At 49.0% G+C, this 19017-nt stretch overlaps 1 long non-coding RNA gene across 1 annotated transcript; it reads right to left on the bottom strand.

Moving 5' to 3' along the window:
- Nucleotides 1–296: 296 nt before the first annotated feature.
- LOC125955116 (uncharacterized) lies at nt 297–17864 on the bottom strand. Its single transcript, XR_007469081.1, has 3 exons — nt 16922–17864; nt 711–835; nt 297–627 (listed from the first exon to the last, which is right to left on the bottom strand). It is a non-coding gene; the product is annotated as an uncharacterized LOC125955116 (long non-coding RNA).
- Between the last annotated feature and the right edge of the window lie 1153 nt (nt 17865–19017).

Below are 19017 nucleotides of genomic sequence, written 5' to 3'. Positions count from 1 at the left end.
TGAATCATTGATGATGATGCGGAAGCGGCGCAATCTGGCTACGGTGGTGGTCTCCGGTTTCCCCGGACGTAAGTACGTTGTGGATGGATTTTCGGAATGAATTACATTGCGGTTATGGGATGGCCCGGGGGGGGGGGGGGGGGGGGATCTTGAGATCAAAAGACGCACAAAAGGGATAAGGGTTATAGCGTCACCGTCTCCTGCTAGAAGATGTCATCGTGTGATCGTTAACGCACCCACCTAACGCCTTTTACTGCTCGATGAGAAATGTTTATTCATTCTAATAATGCGGTTTATACACTACAAAAAACGGTTGACAAATTACGAGCGAGCGAGAACAACGGAATCAACAATGTTATGCAAATGTTGTCTTTATCTTCTTGGCAAACTTCTTGGTTTTGGTTACCTGGCTTTTTTAAAATGTAAACCTTTCCTTTCCTTCTCATTTTACTTCCATTTCGGGGAATTCAATTCCACAAACACTGGCGTACTGGCGCTGTAGCAGTACAACCGGGCCTAGGGGCCTAGGATACGTAGATGAAGAACCTTTCGGTTCGGAAATTGGAAGGAGGATAGAGCGATCGAGAGCCATCGGTGTGAATGGCGTCATTTCAAAAACGACGAAAGCTACAAATAGATGAAGAGAAGTATTCGAGTTAATTTTGGTTTTTTTTTTGGGAATGCTTTATGGTTCAACGAAAATAACTCACCTTGACTACGATAAGAAAAGGAAAAGACAACCACACACACATACGCGCGCACATGCAGACGAGAAGGACGAGAGCTCCACAGCACACATACACGCACACACATTGGGTCATCCGGCCGGGCTCACCTGGAAGTACAGTTATCAAAAAGCGTGAAAAAAAGAAGTTGAAGCATTTTGACCTTTTTAACCAGTGCCACCAGCGCATCATACACACACACACACACACGGACGCTCGCGCGAGGGCGTGACTGACATATAAATCATCCAGTGAATGGTTATTTTATTTGCGATCTCCCGCAGCAAACACGCGAGCAATGTAGCGAGCGCACAGACACGCCATTGCTACAAATTGCTTAATGTACCGTTCGCAAGATCGTTTCAGTCCGAGTGTGAGAGGGAAAGGCTTGGAAGGGTAGGGAAGGTAACCCACCTGAGGGTTAATGTTTTACCAAAAATGGTTGTGCAAACTTTAGAGACGGGAAACCAAAGGTAAAAGGGTGCCGGTAACAGTCACCTGCTGCTGGTGCCTGTTCTGTCATTAGCAGCGGTATGTGTGTGTGTGTGGCTGTAGAATTCTTTACCAGGTCCCACGCACCCGAAAAACCCTCCACTTTTCCTACTGCCATTACCATTTGTTTTCCCTTGGGAGTATCCTTTCCACCGCAGGAGGAGAAAAGCAAAAAAAAAGTGTTTGGGTCCGATTTCACCAACACTGCACCGAGAGCGTGTTGGCAGCATCACCGTCAAAACCCCGTCATACCTGTAGGCGGTCGTGGAAAACACGAAGCTAAGCACCTGCCAGCATCATCCGGAGTGTTCGTGGTGTTTCATATTAATTCGCGCCGCTAATTGTAGCTACATTTTAATGATCTCGTTACCCCGTTTCAAGCGAATTGAATTGGGAAAAACCCTCCGGATGCACCAGTAGCACCGGTTATTTGCAATCATTTTATGCCGGCGGGCGCGTTGTGTGGAATTTGGGGCGGAAAACGGATGCCACTTTCGGCCGGCAGGCCATGGGACATGCAGAAGCCCACCGGTAAAAGAGCCGCTCTACCGGAATGTGTAGAAAATTTCCATGAAAATTCCTCGTTTTCTAGCAACTGTTTCCACTTTCTGTGTCGTTGTCTATGAATGAATGAAAATTCCGGATAAGCAATGCAATCCAGTATTCAAATCTAAATCCCATTGCTTCACGTGAAACACCGGCATACAGTGGCTGGTTTAACGAAATGAGTCCGATTCTAGGAACAATTAAAGCAAATCCGGGCAGAGACGATGAATCGCAAATTGTGGTTAATAACGGATTTATGTTCTCTCTCTCTCTCTCTCTCTCTCTCTCTATCTCTCTCTCTCTCTCTCTCTCTCTCTCTCTCTCTGTCTCTGTCTCTCTCTCTCTCTCTCTCTCTCTCTCTCATCTGCCTCGTTTCGATGCAATAAATCCATTTGATGGTTGACGTCAGAGCAACCAAGGATCGTTAAATGCGTTGATGACATACCAACTGATGATGAAGGTCATTTGGAAATGAAGAAATTTTCGAAATGCAAACACATCAACAATCGAAACACTTTCTCCAGTGAAAGTGAAGGAAATTCCATAATATTTCATGAAAAAACTGTTAAACAAATTATTTATCTTTATTCAGCATATTTCAGCAAAGCCGATTTAACGAGCCTGTTCTGAATGATGTTCCAGATGCACTGCATTTCCCTCCATGAAAAATAAAGTGCTCCATTTCGAAATGATCTTTACTTTTCTCAGAAACCATTTGATGAATTATCGAGTAATAATCGAGTCGCTTTTAACAACAGGCTGGACATCAGATTGCTTGCCGTGATAAAGTTAATGTGCTCCCAAAGCAGATTATCAGCACAAAAACCCCGCGTTCATATTTGAAACAAACCGAAACAACATGTCCACTCCACATTAAAAGCCCGCGTTTCCCCGGCTGCCCTCCCCTAAATGGTGGATTCCGTTGACAGGAAGTGGTTTTAATTGAAAAAGCAGCCTTTCAGCAACAGAAGCAGCAGCAGCACGCCGGTTTGCCGCCTTCTCCACCACGGTGGACCGGTGGCACGTAGTGGCGTGTGGCTTTTGGTTGGTGATGCAGCTGCGATAAGCCCGGGCACTTGCGCGCCAATAAACAAGGTAGATGAGCTCAATTTTCGTTTTTACTTCCGAAAAGCATCGCATCGTACGATGGGCTCGAACGTTTGTTTGTTTCGGTGCTGCTGCTGCTGCTGCTGCTGCTGCTGCTGCTGCTGCTGCTGCTGCTGCTGCTGCTGCTGCTACTGCTGGTACATTTATCAAACGGTTTTATGGTTTTATGGGACGACTGTTTGGGTGTCTGCACCCCGCAAAAAACCTCGAAAAGGAGGGACGCTTGCGCGCCGTCCCGTTGATGTTTTATTTGCGAGCAGCCACAGCAGAACCCCGAGAAGATCGCCCGTTACGCCCTCGAACCTCAAACCGTGACTAATCTGGCTCCAACGCAGTCCTTCCAGTCTCTTTCTCTTTTTTACTGATCCGTGATTTCGGTTCGGTTGTGCTTTAAATCCGTGAAAAGAAAAAGGCGTAAGACGTGGGGGTGTCTTCCAATGGCAGAGAATATTGGTTTGTTTCCCGGCATCGGGGGGAAGATGGCACATGAATCGTGTGTGTGTATATTGTTTTCCCTTCTTACTTTACGCAAAACTCTTCTAATTTTCCGCAACAACTCCCTTCGACGCTTTACTCTAGCAATATACACTCACACACACGACATAAGCAGCGCAAACAGTGTGTCAAGCACCACCACCATAGCGCACTCGGTTGGTTGGAAATGTTTTTTCCATCCAATAAAATAGCGAAAGTCGAGACATAACGCGCACAAGAGAAGGAAAAAGAGAAAGAGTGAGAGAGGGAGCGGCCGGATCGTTGTGCCCTTGCCCCTTTCGTCGTCCAACGCGCATTTTTGGTGGAATTTTGTTTTTGAGTTTTGTTTTATTATTTTATGCTCAAAGCATACCCCACCCCTCACGGTTGACTTTGATTATTGCTTCTGGTGGTTTTGGGAACTGTTAGTATGCCTTGACTTCGGATGTCGGAAGTCGCCGAAGGCCGATGTAAACATGACGCGTCTGTCGTCTGCTTAACTCGTAAACGGCCACAACCGGGACGGAGTAGTTTTTAAAACTTTGTCCACCCACACCAGCACCAGCACCAGTAATGAACCGATACAATCGTGCCGCCGTCGCTTACGAACCGAGAAACGTATTTGTATTCCAACTTTGTCTGCTTACATTCCAGGATTCAGGCGTGTCGCGTACCTTCTTTACCAGCAAAGCTCGATAAAAAAAGGCGAAGAAGAAAACGAATACCAGAACGAACATTGTCACATATTCATGAATAAATTGAAACGCTTGTTGGGCGAGCAAATATGCGATACATGCCGCGGGTGCGCCCGTGTCTTCTTGGAATGGCGTTCAGTAGCGGAGACAGCAGCACCAGTAGCAGCAGTAGCATCTGGGACGAACAGCAGCCGCGACCTATCGGTTCAATTTCCGGAAGGCAAACGAAGCAGAAAGGAGAAGGTCTCGCACGCAAAATGGTGGCTTGGGGATGTGTTCGGTTTGACAGCCCCGAACGATAAGTATGCGGTCTGGTCCGTCTTACTTATCGGTTCCGGATCCGTCCATTCGTCCATTACGGTTGATAGTAAGTGAGTGCGTGTGTTTGTGTGCGCGGGTTAAGCACCACACGATACGGCAACCTGTTAACAGTACTACACACACACACACAAACACACACACGCACACTGCAGGAGCTGTTCAATATTCGGACCGTCTTCAGTCAGCAAAACATGCTACTTCAGTTAATCTAATTTATTGCGTTGGACGGTTACTATCAGAGCTCGGTTCTGAGATTTGTTTGACGCATCAATCATATCAATACTCAGGAAACAGAGCTACCGTAGACAGGTACCAGGTGTCTGGTATCATTAGATAACATTGAAGTGTTTGTGGCAGCAACAAATACAGGAAAATACCTCGATCTACGGAGAAGTGTTTGATCCTCGTAGCTCTCTCCCTCAATCACGAGCACAGCTTTTGTTTGCACCATGTGTGTACGTGTGTGCACGACAGAGTGTAGTGTGCATCTGCAACATCCGTTTTCCTATTGCAGAACACACGCAGCTATCTTTCTACCTCCCTGATTGAACGCTTCCAAAGCACACCGGAACCCACCCCAGGGCTCTTAGCAGCAGCAGCAGCAGCAGCAGCAGTGTCTGAGACAGTTGCAATCAATTTTCTCGTGTGTGGCATCCTCCAGTGTCAGTGATCCTTTCCTCCTGCTACGCTTTCGGGTTGCTTACGGCAATACAATCGCTCGAACCTGATGCTCTGCTGTCGCTGCTCGTAACATACTCTAACCCAAACCGAGAGGTAGCAGACAGACCCAGGCCGTCCCGAATCGAATTCAATTTTTCCAATTTAAGATCCCTCGTGACTAGCTCACGGAAGCCACCGAGGAATGTTTTCGTTCCTTGAGTACGCCACGGAACGGTTTTTCTCTTGAACCACGGCAAACGAAAACAAGCGCTGCGAGACGCGCGAATCGCACGATTTGATGTTTTTCGTTTGACCGAATTAGAATCGCGACAACGAGGGACGAGGCACTCCCCCGGCCGACCAACGAGCGTCTCCTGGAGACCGGTTTTAATGGTATCGAGTGTGCGCGCGGAGACGCACTTTTTTTGTGGAAATTGAAATTGACATCGCAACGAGGATCCATATTTCGGGATCCATGCCATCTTTTCGATTTCACTCAAGCGAAGAGAGTGTGTGTGTGTGTGTGTTGGTAGGTCGTGAAAGACAAAAATAATGTTTCCCTCTCAGACGTATCAATCCGTCAATCGATCCATCATTTGCGTTGGATTAAGCATTCAAGCCCATTCCACCAAGGAAGTGGCCATTCAGCTCGCTCTCCCTCTCTTGCACGCTCCCTCTCTCTCTCACATGCTTACTGATGAGATTGATATGCTTGCGCTTCAATGGTGGAGGGTCATAAGTCATAGATTGGCAATCGGGCATGTAGCTTACTGTCTTACAACGACTCCACCGATCGAAGGTCTCGACTTACGTGACAGCTGGCGAAGCACGCGAACCGACAGCAAATGTTATTGAACGGCCTCGGCCACGGTCTAGCGACTCGGTCTGCATATATATCAAGCAAACCTGTACCACGAAACCGCGATGATTGGCGTGATCAATCTTCATCAGTCAGTGGCCACGACACGCTGTGTGTGTGTGTGTTTATGTGAGTGTGGGCAGGGGCAAGATGTGTACCAGCAGCATATCATAACTCGGGAGCATGTTTTCCCCTTCGTTGCCTTCGGTGCACATCAATCATGCTCCAGGCTAATTCAGCGCAAAGGTTTGGCCAAGCAATTTGCCTTCCTCCTAACGAGACGCCAAACCGCGCAACCTGGTCATGACCTGTGGACCTGGGTTGGCAGGTTCACTGGCACGTAGTTTGATGGCCGGGCGCGGCTCAAAGCTCGTTATGATGCTTCTGATGCTGCTGCTGCTGCTGCTGCTGCTGCTGCAGTTGCAGCTGACGATGTTGCCTGGCGTACGGACCTTATTGCATGCGCGCCATTTTTCCATTAAATGAAATTCCAGGCAGCAGCAGCAGCAGGCTCGTTGATTCGGGAATGTATGATGCTGGCAGTCGCGTATCGCTCATCGCTCATCGCTCGAATGCTTGCCAGGGAAGGGGAGGGCGAAGCGAAGGGCCGAAGGGTATTCATAAATCTGTGACATGCATGTCTCATATCGTTGCGCTTGTCACGCACGGCAAACATTTGCGCTCGGGCGGAATTGGTTCTAATGAAAATTAAATCCACTAATAATCCACACATTTCCCGGGACCGCTGTTTGCATCAATGTGTTTGCTCGCTCGCTGCTGTTGCTGCTGTTGTTGTTGTAGCTGCTGCTCGAAATATGCTCCTATGCTGCTCGTAAATTGGGGATGAATAGAGCAAAGGATGAGCTGGTGTAGATTAGCTGGATTTAGGAATCATGGATGATTAAACAGGCCGGATCAAATGTTGTTTATCATGATGGCGGTGCGTCCCTCCCCGCACCGAAGGCAGTTATGCGGTCTGGTATTTCAGCGAAATTTATTTTCGAAATTCTTCTTCGAAAACCTTTGGCTCATTGGCCGATGAAATTTGCCGAGCACTCTACTCACTCACTCGTGGGAAAAACGGGTAATGGGAATGATAAATAATTCTCGGAATCACTCACTGCAACTTCATCAGCAAACTGCTACTGTAACAGCAGTAGCAGCAGCAGCAGCACTCGTCGTCAGCATCTCCTCGCTTCGAATAAGCGCTTTTACACTTAATCAAGACCACCATTGGCCACTTGGCACTTCAATTGGCCGGCTGCTTGGCGTAAATCATAAAACGAGCGCTCAAATGGACGAACGAATGGACGAAACTTCTTTCGCAACAACAACAACTGCCACTTGCCAGCACTGGCTGGCCGGCAATCCATCGAGCATCGAGCAGAGCCAGCTGCTGCTGCTGCTGCTGCCATCGACGCTACTGGTGCTGATGAAAAACGAGAAATATTTCGTTATTTGCCACATTTTCGACTTGCCCTTTCTGGTGTTGCTCGCTGTTTTGCTGCCAGCCAGCCACCCAGCCAGCCAACCAGCTAGACAGCGACACAACGTCTTTGAAGCAGACTCGCAAGACGACGCAAGAGACTTGTGGTTTCGGTTGGCACTGCAGTGCAAGCGACGTGCACATTTCAATATCCATTAGCTCTTTGGGACTTGGTCTGGAAGAAGATGAAGTTCACTAGCACACTTGGCACTCGGTTGGCCAATGAAGTGCCACTGCGTTGCGTTGGTTTGATGAATATTCAAAGTGACTGGCTGGCCGAGACCAAGGAGGAAAGTGGATAAAGTTGTTCAGCAGTATTTTCAGCTGTCCGGTTGCGATGCGACAGCATAATCTGTTTGTAACAATTCCCTTGAACTCATTCGCAACGCTAGGAAAACTGGTTCATTATCAAAACCATAATTGTGGACAAGTTCGTTTGAAAATTGATATTGAAGCTGGCGAAGCTGTGATGAATGTTCTAAATATAGACAGTAAAAATGTGTGAGATGGTTTCGTTATCCCATTTCCAGCTAATCGAATCAAATCGCAAATGATGGATCGTCGGTTTGGGAGATCATTAACATGAAAAATGGTATCTATTTATCGTTCAAATGAACAATCACGAACAACAACTCCCCGAAGGCACAGACCGGGCCAGTGTAAACACAGCGCAATGCGACGGACCTCGCAGTTGCCGCTCCATTCTATCCGGAACATTGTTATCTATTTATCTACTCATTGGTAAAACCGGCACCGGGCGGCATGACGCCCCCGTGTTGCTCTTTGGTCAACGCTTTAATGAAGTAACGAACGGGCACTGGTTGGAACTGTCAAGTGAGGCGCCACTTCTCGGCGCACGATTCACGGTGGTTCGTTTTGCGCAAAAGGTCCATAAATCATCACAATACGGAAAAAGGAACAACGGCACCACGGAGAGCTCTTCGTTGAAGATGATTTCCAATGGGGGCTTCTGCTGCTGCTGCTGCTGCTGCTGCTGTTGCTGCTGCAGTATCTGCCGGTGTCAAGCGACGCACCGAGGACGAAGTTTACTTTTTAATGAAATATATAAATCAATACGGAGTTCGCAAACAAACTACCGCTTCCGCAGCCTCCGGGGGGCATTCAACTAACAGTAACAATATGCATGATGTGATGTTCCTACTCCTCCCCCTGCTCCTCATCATCATCATCATCTTCATCATCGTCGTCGTGGTCCTTCTCGGTATTAGAATTTCTCTCCGTTTCGTCGGCAAAGCGCTTGTCGATCGATACTTGCTTCAAGATTTAAATGTGAAGCAGATTTCTCTCGAAGTGGATTCTACGGACGGTCGTGCATCGCGATGTTTGATCACGGACATGCAAATGTTTCTTTGGATTGATTTTTCTCCGAATCCGAAAATAAACTCCGTACACAGATTGGATGGGCTGAGTTTTACAATCGACGCCAAAACAGCGTTACCGAAGCGATGAAATCTACGTTCTTTTTCAAGTTTCAAATGCAATCAAACGAATCCTGCTCAGTTTCAAGCGAACATCGAAGACCGAGAATAGCTTACACCTTACCAAACACCAAAGTGAAACTCACTTTACCTAGTTTTCGCTTCGCTTTCCTCACTAATTGAATGTATGATTGTATGCTCGCGAGGCGAAAAAGTTTGATTAAATCAGTTTATACTTTTCCACCATCGGCTGACGATGACGTCGATCAGTGCTGCCCAAAGTCAGTCAACACAGTGCGAGTGAAGCTTTCGGCCAGCAGGCAAGAGAAGTGATGAGAACAGCCGTTGCAAGTGCTCGCACCGGAGACTGGATGCCACAGTGAGAGAACCCATAATGCAACCATGAGATCAGCACAACGGCAGCTGAAATATTCAACTTTTGTGCTGTTGCTTGTTAGCATAAAATAACCGCGCTGATTATTCCCGAAGCCCGGCCCGGTCGGCAGCCTGGAACGCTTTCTGGACAAGCGAACTGGTAAGCGTGGTCGGCCGGGTTGGTTAACCAGTGAACCGAGTACACTTTAGCTTCGGTTACGGGAGGGTACCCTGCAGTGTGTTTTGCAAAGCCATCAAACTTTGACCAACATTTGCTAATAATATCAACAACGATTCACCTAGCTGAAGCTGCTGTGGGGATGCTCAACGCGCGAAACTGTATTATAAAGCAGGGATTTAATTATCGCAGGAATGTTGATATAGCAGCAACCTATATTGACGACTTATTCACATAACCCGTCGTGGTTAGTGCTTCACATTTTCTGTTTGAAATCGTTTTTAAACAATTTCAATAGAATGCTACTGTTAATGATAAGGCTATTTATTTGAACAAATTAACAAAAGCTGCATACAGAATAAGCTATTTATTTTAACATGAATGTGATGGTGTTTTTGAAACTGACATCGTTATCACATGTCAAAAAGGTGGGAGAATGGGACTGGTAACAATAAACCCATTCCCAACGCATTGTCACTAAGTTTACCCATAAAACAGGGTGTTAAACATCCAGTTCCAATGACGATGATGATGATGGTGATGATGATGACGATGCTAGCTTTCTGCTCTAAAACCCGCTTTAGCTACGATGGAGGCGCATGGTAATGTGCCATGGAGGCGCATGGTGGTGGTTCGATGGAGGCGCCGGGTAGCTCACCTCGAAAACTGGCAAAATAGGAGGTGAAAATGTGCAAATAAAGTCATCATTGTGACTCATTGAGAGGATTTAAAGTGGAGGGGGAGGGAGGGAGAGAGGGGGTTTGACTTTAAGTTTCTCCCCCGCCTTTACCTTCGCCACTTGACAAGCGGAAGGTTACATTCTGCACATTCATAAGAGCAAGGTCGGGACCTCGAAGTTGGTCGAAGGCCTGCGAGCATCCGAGCCTGTCTCGGCTAATTTAGGTACCGCTTCACCCGCTAGCCGGCTGGCTGGCTGGCTGGCTGGCTGGCTGACGGCTGTTCCCGATCCCAATTTCGGAGGCCGAAAAGGCAAGGTCGGTTGTGGTCGAAAAAACTTCGCCCATCCAACTTTACAACCCCTCCCGGGGGCCCTCCCGGGGGCCACGCGGTCCCCACTCTTGTAGACGTGACGTGGCGGCTGGAGCGGGCTCCACTAAAGCAACATTTCACAACCCATCTCTCGATGGGTCACTTCTTCTTCTCCTCCTCCTTCTTCTAGCTGCTAATAGTCGCCAGAGGTTTCAAGGGGTGTTTTGAGAGAGAGAAAAAGAGGGAAGGAAAAGGGATCGGATGTGGAAACCGTTCAGCAACCACACTCCCCCCGCTAAGCCACCGCACCATTTTGTGGTGCGTGAAGCGCTCGCGGTAACACGCAAAATGCCACGCGCGCGAGAATCTGTGGCACGGCCGGCCAACGTCACGATCCACGGTCACTCCGGGTCCGTAGATTCCGCTAGGACCACCATCGCCAGCAACAGCAGCAGCCGGGCGCGAAGACCGGCCAGAGTCCTACCAGAGATAATCTAATTGCAAAGTTTCCGCGAGCACCCTTCGCGTGTGTGTGTGTGTGTGTGTGAGTGAGGCCCCTGCAGGCAAAACGGCAAAACGGGAAAAACACTCTCGCTGCCGGTCTGGCACCTCAAACTTTTCCCTCCACCCCCCCCAACCACCCCACCCCTCGGCCACTGCCACATGTTTACCAAGGGATTCGCGCTGTTCGGTCAAAACACCGGCTGACTGGTTGGCTAGCTCGAGGGCCCGCAAGCTTTGGCCAACGAATTTGAATTCTATTTCCAAACGAGCGGCAAACGAATGGATTAGAGTGGCAGTGGCGTAGCAGCAGCAGCAGCAGCAGCAGGGCTCCCGGTCTCACCGAGGCCGGCCTATTGGCATTAGTGAGCCATTTTCGTTATGGATTTTCCGGGGGGCTCGCTTCTTCGCTTCTGCTACGTTCGCACGGGAAGGAGAAAGCACACAAACGGACCCAACAGCTCGGAGTTCGGAGGTTTTTTGAAGGGAAATTGTTCCATCCATTTTGCTCTCCACGTCCTCCAACGGCAACGCTATCGTCTTCATTTCCATATTGATCCGGATCTCCGGGCTCATGAATGAACGGGAGGGAAGGGAAGGGAGAGGAGGGAGAGAACGCAAAGTCACCCCAAAATTTGACCCGATTTTGAAGTAGGCTATGGCGCAACCTCCTAGACAACCCCAGCCCAGGGGGTTTGCTTTGCGTACTCCGAGAAAGCTTCGGCTTAAAGCGCCCCCGAAAAACGGTGGCTCCCTCCCGCAACACACACACACACACACACACAAACACATTGGTTAATAGAAGCAGTTCAAACAGAGGGCAGGGGGAGGGGCTGTATCGCGGGGTTACGATCCTAAGGAAACAGTTTAGCAAAGCAGCAGCAGCAGCAGCAGCAGCAGCCAAGAACCAAGCAACTGCGTATGCTAATCCTGGCGGAAAATTATTTGTCCCCTTGTTAAGCTCCCAATGGCACCGCCAACCGGTTACGGGCATACCGTCGTGCTGGTGAAGGAGTTTTCCGAATGGGAGGGAAGCCAATGTGTGAGACACATATATTTGTTTCGCCTTTTTTTTCTGCCCTTTTTTTCGGGTCCCAGCAAAGGTCGCACCCCAGGCCCCCGGGTTCCCACGTTTTCGCTTATGAATCAATAAAATTTACAATTCAGTTATTATGCCAGCAGGTTCTTATGAAATTTAATGCCTAGATACCAGTAAAATAGACCCACTTACACACACAAACACACATACGCACGCGTTACTTTCCACGCTTCGGTTGTCGTTTCGGGCCCGGTTGCGATAACGTAAACCCGGGCCGCGTCTCATGCATATGGTATTATTATTATCAGCATACTTTTCACGATTTTCTACCTTTCGCGGAGGTGCACGTGTCTGGCAGTCTGCGCTTGCTATCTGGTATTTATTTTTTAATTTTCCTCCCCCTTTCGCCTTACGTTTGCCTGGGGGGGAGTGTTTGCCATAAATAACGACATCAGGTGTTGCCCGGGGTTTTGGGACACCAACGACTGTGAAACACACACACACACACACATACGAGTGCGAGTGTCAGATTTATGGCCGTGTGCAAACGAAGCTTACTGTGTCTGCGGCAATTTGGGTTGCGATTCCCGGTGGCCAGCACTCCATACTGGTACCAGGCACCGTGTACGAGGCCTTTGTTTGTGTCTTGCGTACCCGGGCGCACCGAGGCACCGGGCATCGGGATTATAATAAAACACAACACAGCATCTTTAATCTGCAACACATTTTGCAGGTGGTGTGCCTTCTTCGTGCTTATATGTGCTGTCTGTGTGCAGGTAAAGAGACTTTCTTTCCTCTCTCTCACTCTCTCTCTATCTCTCTACCACCGTATGAAAAGATGAACGCGAATGTTCCGGAGCTCATGACACTAAGAAGCCATATCGGGGCGAGCATACGATTGCAGCGTGCAGCGTGCCAAGTGAAGCAACATTACTGCAACCGAAATTTATGACCAACGACGGAGTGGGCTGAATCATGGACTTCTGTGTGCTGGTTTTTTTTCCCCCCCGTTTCGTTTCGTTTCGTTTCGTTCGCTTCGTTGCCGAGGAAAAGTCATAAAGTCGGAGTCGCTTGGTTTGCCTTGAAAGGTTCACTCAAGCATCACGTGCAAGCGTTTTGTGGTTACTTCTCGGAATGGCTCATCCTTAAGGCGAAACACGACGTTGATTGGCCGCGTCGGACATTGACCACTCGGATCCGGCGATGCAGCAACAGCAGCAGCAGCAGCAGCATCGTCATCGGCGCAAGCTGACGCAGTAAATTCCAAGTAATTTTCGCAAATAATCCACGATCTTCTTGAAGCCAAGATCAAGCGGTCTGTCATATGAGCTTCCCTTGTTTTTTTTTTTTTACTGTACCAAACCTGTCAGCCAAAGTACAGTTTAGGACTAGATTTCTCCTCCTAAGCGGCGCGCTTGTGCTTCGTCTGAAAACGAAAGATATTGCGTGCTCCATCGCTGTTTGCGGTTTACGAGCTATCGTTGATGGTTCTGTCGTAAATATACGAACCACCTAGCCACTCTTGGAAGGCTACATCAACTGATGCAACGTTAGATGTTGTGGTGAACGAGATATATGAACTTTTCGAGATTCAATCCAATCTGGGCGACTGATGAAACGCAACAGAACTCCTTGTGCGTTTTCCAAGGAAGACATTTTGTGCCGGAAGCTTTCTCAGAACGCTAGTTACGCTACTCGAAAACGATCGATCGATCGCTTGCGTGTGTACGCACGTGTGCGTGTGTACGCACGTGTGCGTGTGTGTGTGCGGTCTGCAAAACAACTAACCAATTAATCTAATGTCCGGACGACATTAGATAACCATCTGGACTATTACTTCTTTCCTTCGCTACCTCGACCGGTTCGCACCACAATCTCTGTTGAGTGCCACATAATTAGCTCATTATTTGTTACCAGGGGCCAGGCAGACACACACGCACACGTACACATTGGTTCAGAAATTAATTACCCACGGGAGCGGCGAAGAAACCGCTACCGGATGGTCTCGTAGCGCTCTCGAGATTCGAATCCGATGCCGGAAGCGGGCAACATTACCATTTGCGGCGTATTTGGTGACATTGAATAATTGGATGACATGGCAGTTCGGTTTTGCTTCCGGCTGTCTGTCATGCTACGGCCAAAGGTTTCGATTCGATGTATTGTCCTTTGGGGAGTTTCCATGTCCAGCGTCTAATCTTTATCTTCGAAAAAGGAGTTCTTTGTCGGAATTTGTCTATCAAGATAGCGTCTGCTTGATTGGTGTTAGTAAAACTATCATCGACTCTTCCTCTTGCTGGTCACTCTAACAAGTGTTTCTTGGTTACGCCTGGTCGAATATTCGGTTTCAACTCTGAGCTGCGATTGCGCAAAAAAAACCCTTAACCTAGCTTATCGCTCTGGCAACGCAAACAGTAATTATGCGATGAACGTAAAACAGTAATCCGATGCTGGGCCATCGTTAGCACACTCGTTAGAGTGCAACCTGAGCTACCTGATGCTTCACCGGTCGAAGGCTTCTTCATTACTTCTCCCCGGCTAAGTAATACCCGTTGAGCAATGCCATCAACTTCGGGACCTGCGTCACTATGAATAAACTGTGCCACCAGTTGTGGTGTGTCAGTTTTCAATTAGCAAATGACCTTCGCTTCAAAAAAGCCCTTCTAAATTGCATCCATGGGTCGTGGGGAGGGGGTTTTGTTTTTCACATTTTCCTGCCCTTGTACCGAGCGAGCATGTACGGCACATAAACTATGGCACGGTAGGAAAATTCAATTACACCCGCCCGCCTTACACCCTCTTTTGTGTGTGTGTGTGTGTGCTCCGAGGAAAATTCATCTCTCGCGGCAGCAGCACGGCATTTTCCATCAGCCCGCTCGGTGCGCTCGGTGCGGTTCCATCATCATCGTTCGCGTTTGTCGTCGCCATCATCATCGTCGTCGTCGTCCTCGGTGGGGCGCATAACTCTCAAGATTGCACGCTTGATTGTCTCTAGGCAAAACAAAAGGGCTGCCACCAAACTAACACACACACACACACACATTGCAGCGAAAAAAACCGCTGAATACTGTGCGCCGCGGTACACAAACAGGCTGTGTTTTCTTTCAATTTTGCCTCAAGTTGCTGGGTCCTCGTCTGTTCCGTGGCGTGCGTACGTCGCTTGTAAGACAACGGAGATAAATCTAGGCAGGCAGGGCGGTTCCCTTGATGCCTTTCACTGTACCGTGCGGTACCGTGTGGTTTTGCACAAGGGCTCTAGGATGGTCCCGTCGCCGTTGTCGTGGATTCGGTAATTGGTTTGCATCCGCGAGCAAGCGGGCACCGCATGTGTGCGTAGCAGTCATGTAGCAGCATGGAAAAGCAATCAAAATATGCGTTCTTGGGATTGGGCTGGAATGGAACTTTTTCCTTAAATCATCTTGGAACTCGAAAGCCATCATCTCGTGCTAGATGATGCCAGCGAATGCCTTTCGCGTAAGTGGCCGGAACGTTTTTTAAAACAATTCATGGCGGAAACTTGGCCAACATGAACATAAATGAGTAGAGCAAATCGAATAATTCAAACAGTAACTGCCGCGACTACCGGGTGCTATCTGCCCCGGCGCGCAAAAAGGAAAAGCGCCATTAAAAGGTAGCGACAGCAAGGAAAATGCTTCATCCGCTCGGACGTCGAACTCGGGTGGAGTGGAAAGAGCGAAAAAAGCCATCCTGCCACGCGCGCGCTTGGAAAACGCTTTCAATTCGTGCTCTGTTTCATCCACTGGAAACGGGAAGCTCCATCCCTTCGACCGCACCGGTCGTAGCGTTACGAAAATGACAATGAAAATCATTATCATCACCGGAGAAAGAGAGAGAGAGACATAGAGAAAGAACAGCGGGGAGTGAATTCCAACCGAAATCCTGAAGCCACCGGGTGCATTGTCACCGGCGAAAAGGAACTGGGAAGAGGAAGGATAGTCCACGCTCCGGACTCCAGTTCGTTGTTGTGTTCGTCCGTTCTTGGTGGCGACCGTGACGGTGCTGCTGCTGCTGCTGATGATGATGGTGGTACCGGTACTGATGCCTTAATTATTCGTAATGGGAAAAGGAAAGACATTCTTACAACCCGGACGGACGCGAGGAAAGTGTGAAGCTGGGGCAGAGCTGTAGAGTGCAAACGAAGGGGTGGGGGACCATCATTGGACAAATCTGGCGCATATTTTTGCCTGGTGCTGATTTTTTTTGTTTTGAACTTTCCGGAACGGCGGAAATGAGGAAACCCCAAGAGACCGGAATAGAGAGAAAAAACTAATTAAATTCTTTAACGAGCACATGCGGTTTCGAGTTCGAGTGGCGCTGGACGGACGCCATTTTGTGCGAGCAAAAAAAAAACCGGTAGTTAAAATTGTTCAATAAAACTCATCTAGCATCTTTTTACTCGGGTCGGGGGAAAAAAATGGATTCCCAAAGTGCAGCGAAAGGAACACATTAACATTCAGATTCGCTGAAGTGTGCGCGTAACCTTCCATGCCACTAACTTGGCTTCGGTACTTCAATGGCGCAGTGATGAAGCGAGCAGTGGTAAAGAGCTCAACAAAATGGAAACAATATGCAGCAAGAAGGATGCTATATAAGGCTGCAGTGCTGCACTTTCTGGTTGCCAGTTGTTTGCTCTTGCACGTGCACCGCTGCATCTACTCAGGACCCTTAATGCCACAAAGCGACTGAAGTAAAATGGAAACAGACGTACGGTAGCGAGGCGCGAGATTAAAGAGTTGAAACCGGGATGCTCGTATATTATGCATACCGCAGCATAATGGTATTACTACTACTCTCGAGCTACACATTCGTCGTCGTCGTCGTCGTCGTTCTCTGCAGCACGAGAGAAGCAATACATCTTGAGCAAGACAAATAGTGCTTTGTTTTTACATAACCGTCTGGATACAAAATCGATCCTGGAACACCCATGCGAACGTGTGCGGCGTTAATAACTCGAGAAGCTGTATCGATCGTGTAACTTGAACTTCTGGCGCTGTGGCGCCTTCTCCAAGAACTTACCTACTTCAGCTCGGAATCGAATTTCGTCGTCTCCGTTCGCCTCGTCCTAGTTGACATCTGCCCCGGACTCACGCTTCTGTTGATGCTGCTGCTGGTGCTGCTGCTCACTCCTCGAACCGCACGCCGATCACGCGTGATGTACCAGCTTGAGTAGCAGCTTGCCGAGCGTCCGGACCATGTCCGACTCGTTAAGGCTTCGTCGCGTGGCCGTGCGGTCACCATCGGTACCGGCATCAGTACAACTGCTGGGAGTGGTAGTGGTACAGGAACCACCGAAACACTTGATCCATGTCCTTATGTTTGCCTTCCAGCGCTGCGATGCTGTATCACGAGCAGTACTGGTCGTCGTCGTCGTCGTCGTCGTGCTGGTCGCTTCCTTTCTCGCTTCGTGCTCCACCTGCGCCCGACGTTCCGCTCGGTTACGTCGGTGTCTTCTCAGATGGGCGACGAGCCGATGCGAAAAGATTTGGCACACACTCCGGCACCCGTCCGAGGTGAACAGAAGAAAGATAAACATTGTTATCCCGTTGCCACAGTGCCACCTACCACCGGTTGCCACTCAGACGCTCAGTGCGTCTCGCGGTGTCTGCGTTTCGGTCTCTCGGGATCTTCACAAGCGACACAGCGGAAGGAGAGCGAAAGAGAGAGAGAAAGAGAGAGAGCAGGACAGAGCGAGAGAGAGAGAGCGAAGAACCGGCCAACGACACCGGGACTAAACTTAAACTAATAATTTGACACTTGCTCCGAAACCGAACTCCGGCTACAGCTTTAAACGTTATCTCTTCGTGCGTCACTTCACAGATTGGAGCTCGGGCGGAGAAGGGGGGATTGATAAGAGAAATTGACACAAAATGACCGCTGTCAGAGCGCGACAGGATTTGCTTCACATTTTCTCCCCTAACGCGTCCGTTTACGTCTAGTAGCCGTCTATTACTAGTTGTAGTAGTAGCAGTAGTTCCACACACAACACTCGCTGGCCAATGATGATGATGAACTGACGGCTGCTGATGGGTTGATGCTCTCGTACCGGGCGTTTAAAGTCATCGTCCTCTGTGATGGGCGAGTTTTAAAGCGTTGAAAGGATTGGAACACCACAGCGATGACGCTTTCACGCTGTCTCTCATCCGCTCGGGACTATCAGTTGAACTCAACTGGCGACGCTCACGTCACAGATGCTATGTCCGACCACCACATCCCACAGCTTGGGCCACACTCAGCAGCCGCTGCTGAGTGGTCCGGTGTTGCGCAACAACCGAGTGTGGAGTTCATTGCGAGTAGAACACGACCGTGAATATCCTGTCGGCGGATGAACTCGCTAACGCCAGCACAGCGCGTGCTTCTACCATAATTCTCCCTGTTGTTTACGAGGAATGCTCCATGGAAGCCGCTCATGAATATCGACCTTTGCTTCTTGGACCCCCACCCCCTCTCGCCTTGGTACCGTAGAACAAGCCGAGGTAAATTGTAAACGAGATCAAAAACAAGGGAAAAACATCGATAAAAGCCGACCACTGGCGTCGGGAGATGAAACCAAGGCCGAAACAACGCAGTCTGTCTGGTCGGGGGCCGTTATTTGTTTGTGTTGGCACCCTCCTCATGTTCCGGGCGGAGGTATTCTCGAAGGAGGTCGATAAGGATTACACGTTCTGATTGGACACCCGCACGCTCTGCTGGGTGTTGGAACAACAACAGAACGGGCAGAATCTTTCTTCGCCCTTCTTTTTAGTTTCGTTTGCTTCCACCAACGCCAGCAGCTCGATATCTATTCCGCAGGATTCGACTTAACGACTCCAAACCTGGCTTACCCTGTAATGGCTGGAACGTTGGCCGATGTACGTTGGGGTTTGTGCTACGATGAAAGATAACTAGCAAAGTAGTTCCTCCTTTCGGTTCTTCGACAAAACCACTGGAACGCTAAGGCCACTGGAACCCTTTCACCGGTGGCGTTATCTGCTCTGGCGCTACTTGCTTGACACCTGAGCGAAGTCAACTTCCTTTTCGCCCTCTACAAGATGTGCTCGACTTATGAAAACAATCTGGCATCACCCGGACCCCCGGGGCGGGGCGGCGCTCCAATATTGCCCCAAAACGTAAAG

This window comes from Anopheles darlingi, chromosome 3, assembly GCF_943734745.1.
Source record: "Anopheles darlingi chromosome 3, idAnoDarlMG_H_01, whole genome shotgun sequence".
In the NCBI taxonomy this organism is placed as follows: Eukaryota; Metazoa; Arthropoda; class Insecta; order Diptera; family Culicidae; genus Anopheles; species Anopheles darlingi.
Note: the sequence above shows the minus strand (reverse complement) of the source record. Positions and strands in the feature narration are given on the sequence as shown.